At 41.1% G+C, this 4396-nt stretch overlaps 1 pseudogene; it reads right to left on the minus strand.

Annotated features, from left to right (window-relative positions):
• Window positions 1-2973: 2973 nt before the first annotated feature.
• LOC103258916 lies at window positions 2974-3549 on the minus strand (annotated as a pseudogene).
• Window positions 3550-4396: the final 847 nt, after the last annotated feature.

Raw genomic sequence — 4396 nt, forward strand, 5'->3', positions numbered from 1 at the left:
AGGTTTCGCCAAGTTGCCCAGGTGGGTCTCGAACCCATGGGCTCAGGCAATCCACTCACCCCAGCCTCCCAAAGCGCTGGGAATACAGGCTGAGCCACTGAGCCTGGCGCTTTTCAGATTTTTAAATATTTGCATTATACTCGAACATTCCAAATCTGAAAATCTTAAATCTGAAGTACTCCAATAAACTTTTTCTTTGAGTGTCATGTTGGTACTCAAAATGTTTCAGATTTTGGAGCTTTTTGGTTTTGGGATGCTCAACCTGTATTTTTCTTTCTTTCTTTCATCTTCATCATCATCATCATCTTTGTTTATATACTAATTATATGTATAGTGCCATATAAATTTATATTTATGTCTACATTATATTTACGTCTTCCATGTCCACCTCTTCTCTAGCCCTAAATGCATCTACAAATCTACTTACAGTCTCTGAAGGGAAGTATCTAGGATTGCATTCTGTGGAAGAAAAAGGGAAATTTTAGCTTTTGAAATGAGGTAGGAACTAAGTTGTTGTAGATTATGGGTAGGGATTAGTGTCTGACCAGAGGAACCAGTAGACCAGATGTCTAGCATCTGATATAAATCAGATGTCCCTATTACAAATTGGTCAACCAGATAGCCTATTTTTCAGACAGTTTGACAAGATAGCTGGGTGTAGTGTTGGACTTGTCATACAGAGGGCATCCATGGGTGGAAGGTGCATGAGCACCTGATTCCTTCTAGGTTTTGGTTCAGGACTGAAGAAACGTGAAGATGTGGCTCACAGGGCCTAGGCCTGGAGGTTTCTGATCACCCACAGTTTCCAAAGGGTCTCTGCTAAATGGCACCTGTACTCTTCCAGTTTAGGTTGGTGGCTAAATAAGCTATTCTGAGGCTCTAGGATTCATAGTACACAGAGCACTTTAGGAGCAGGAGTGGAAGGGTATCCCACAGCAAACACGGTGGAGGTCAGTGTTCCTTCCTTTTTTCTTTTTCTTTTGTAGAGATGAGGTCTCACAATGTTGCTCAGGCTGGTGTCAACCTCCTGAGCTCAGGCAATCCTTTTGCTTCTGCCTCCCAAAATGCTGGGATTACAGATGTGAGCCACTGTGCCCGGCCTGGTGTTCCTTCTAAGGCTTATGTGATCATTCTGCATCTCCTCCAGAAGGACCTCTGCACCCTTCAGAAAACCTCTGGGGTCCCAAAAAAGCCTACTCTTTCTTTCTCTGAACTCTGGGGCCTGAGAAACATGAAAGAGAAAAGTCATGGACAAGGTTGCTCAGTCCTGGTCCAGTTTTAATAGGTTATGGTGAGTCACATGGTGACTACCTATGCAAATGGGGACTTTGCCTCTGGAACTGAAATAATTGTTTAGCCTCTGGAGAGGGAATTGTGGAGTCAGTATCATAGTCATTTTTTTCTTTAAAAATTGAGATATAATTTATATACTATAAAATTCACCATTTTAAATTTCTTAAAATCAGTGTTTTTTAATATATTCTAAAGAATGTGCAGCCATCAACACTATCCATTAATAAATCTAGAACATATTCTTTACTCTAAAAATAAATCCTGCACCCATTAGCAGCCACTCCACATTCCCACCTTTTTTTTTCCCCCTGGCAACTGTTTATATATTTTCTGCCTTATGGAGTTGCCCATCCTGGACATTTCATGTAAGTGAAATGGTACAATATATGACCTTTGGTGTCAGGCTTCAGGCACTGAGTTTGATACTTTCAAAGAGCATTCATATTATAGCACGTATCAGTACTTTACTCCCTTTTATATCTTTTTATTCATCCATTTATCAGTTGATAAACATTTGCGTTGTTTTCACCTTTTGACTATTACAAATAATGCTGCTATGAAGATGAGCACATAAGCGTCTCATTCTACATTTGTATTTATCTTGGGTATATACCTAGAAGGGAGATTACTGCATTATATGGTAACTTTATGTAATTTTTTGAGGCACTGCCAAATTGCTTTCCACCTTCAGCTGCACCATTTTATATTCCCACCAGAAATGAATAAGGGTTTCAGTTTCTTTGCATTCTTGCCAACACCCTGTTTTTCTTTTTCTTTTTTTGGAGTTGTGTGATGCAAGTGGGGATTTACTATATAAGTAGGTTGCATGCAGGTAAAGTTTGAGCTTCTAGCTGGCTCTCTCTCCCCCCTGATAGTGGGCCAGGTACCCAGTGTGTTGCTACAGACTCTTCTAGCAGTGTCCAGTGTCTGCTGACCCCACTCTTGTGCTAGTGTGACCAGTGATCAGAGTCCATGTATGAGTGAGAACATGTGGTAGTCAGTTCTTTGTTTCTGTGATAGTTCATTTAGTACGATGATCTCCAGTTGCATTCAAGTTGCTGTGAAGGCCATGATTTTGTTCTTCTTTATGACTGCATACTATTCCATTGTGTATACATACCACATTTTCTTTATCCAGTCCATTTTTGATGGGCATCTAGGTTGGTTTCATGCTTTTGCTATTGTGACTAGTGCTGCAATAAACATGTGTGTGCAGGTATTATTTTTGGTAGAGTAATTTATGTTCTTCTGGGTATATTTCCAGAAGAGGGATTGCTGGATTATGTGGAAGCTCAGTTTTTAGTTCTTTGAGAAATCACCACACTACTCACAGAGGTTGAACTAGCTTACGTTCCCACCAACAGTGTCAAGTGCTGTAAAGTGCCAGCACCTGTTGTAGAACCAGTTTTTCAAGTCATGTTTTTAGATGTGAATTCTGTTTTTTCTGAAATTAATGTGGCTACTGCTCTTTACTTCCAGCTAACATTTGCCTCATATTTCTTTTTCTATCTCTTTTTCTTTGATTCAAGTGATCACTGGATTTTTTTATATTTGAAGATTTAATACCAACAGGGGAACAAAAATGTTTTTTAAAAAAGGTCAGTGGGGAGGGAATCATGAATACCTTTGTTTCAACAACACCAACTCCTTCCTACATTATCTTCAGTTAGACTGGCTGCATCAATGTGCTTGCACCTCCACCTCTGAGAGCTTCTTCAGAATTTGGTTGACCTTAACCTCATCAAATCTCAAACACAGATTTCCCTAATTCCCTTTTCCCTAATTCCAACTCTGTAATGGCAATGAGAGTATGTATTTGAGCTGGATGCCTTGACTGGCATTTGCTACTAACTCTCCAGCTCAGGCTGCAAAGTCCACTAACCCCGTGGCTCTGGTTCATGAGGCTGTCTTGGATTTTTGTCTTGTGGCTCTTCTAGAATTTGGAAACAACAGCAGCATGGTCAGATATGATCCCATCTTGCTTTTTGGTTTGAGTAGTAAAGAATGCCTCCAGTAGACATGTGTCTGCCTATGCAGTAGACTTCAGAATCCCCTCATCTTTGCCAGAAAGGGGCAGAGCTCCTTGAGTGGCACCTCTGGATGGAATTGGCTCCGCAGCAGCTCCTCTGTGATGCCTGGGTGCTCATAGACAGTGTCCTGGGCCAGGCCACTCAGCAGCCTGCTCAGGCTTGCAGCCCTCAAGCTCACCCACCATGGTCTGCAGAAGCCCCATCCCTGCACAGCTGAGCACTGCATACGTAGAGGAAATGGATAAATTTCTGGCCATATAAATCTCACCAAGGTTGAACCAAGAAGAAATGGAAAACTTGAGCAGACCAGTAACAAGTAACAAGAGTGAGTTAGTAATAAATAGGCTTCCAACAATGTAAAGTCCAGAACCTGATGGCTTCACCACTGAATTCTACTGAACTTTTAAAGAATTTCAATTATTCTCAAACCATTTCAAAAAGTTAAAGCAGAGGGAATTCTTCCTAACACATTCTGTAAGACCAACATAACCCTGATACAAAAGCCAGACAAGAACACAATAACAACAAAAGGAAAACTACAGGTCAGTATTCCCGATTAATATAGGCACAAAAATCTTCAACAAAATGCTAGCAAACTGAATCCAAGAACAGATCAAAATGATAATACACCATGGCCAGGCATGGTGGCTCATGCCTGTAATCTCAACGGTTTGGGAGGCTGAGACAGGAGGATTTTTTGAGCCCAGAAGTTCAAGACCAGCATAGGCAACATAGCAAGGCCTCATCTCTACACAAATTTTAAAAAATTAGCCGGCTATGGTGGTGAATACCTGTAGTCCCAGCTACTCAGGTGGCTGAGGTGGGAGGATCCCTTTGTGACCAGGAATTTGAGGCTGTGGTGAGCCGTGAGTGTGGCACTGCACTCCAGCCTGGGTGACAGAGTGAGACCCTGACTCGAAAAAAAGGATAATACACCACGATCAAAAGGGATTTATTTCAGAATGCAAGGACTGGATAAGTATATGCAAATCAACAAACATCATACATCACGTCAATAGAATGAAGGACAAAAATCATATGATTATCCCAATAGATGGAGAAAAAGCTTTTAA

Source organism: Carlito syrichta, unplaced genomic scaffold (assembly GCF_000164805.1).
Source record: "Carlito syrichta isolate Samal-C Ts95f unplaced genomic scaffold, Tarsius_syrichta-2.0.1 Scaffold302406, whole genome shotgun sequence".
NCBI classification, from domain to species: domain Eukaryota; kingdom Metazoa; phylum Chordata; class Mammalia; order Primates; family Tarsiidae; genus Carlito; species Carlito syrichta.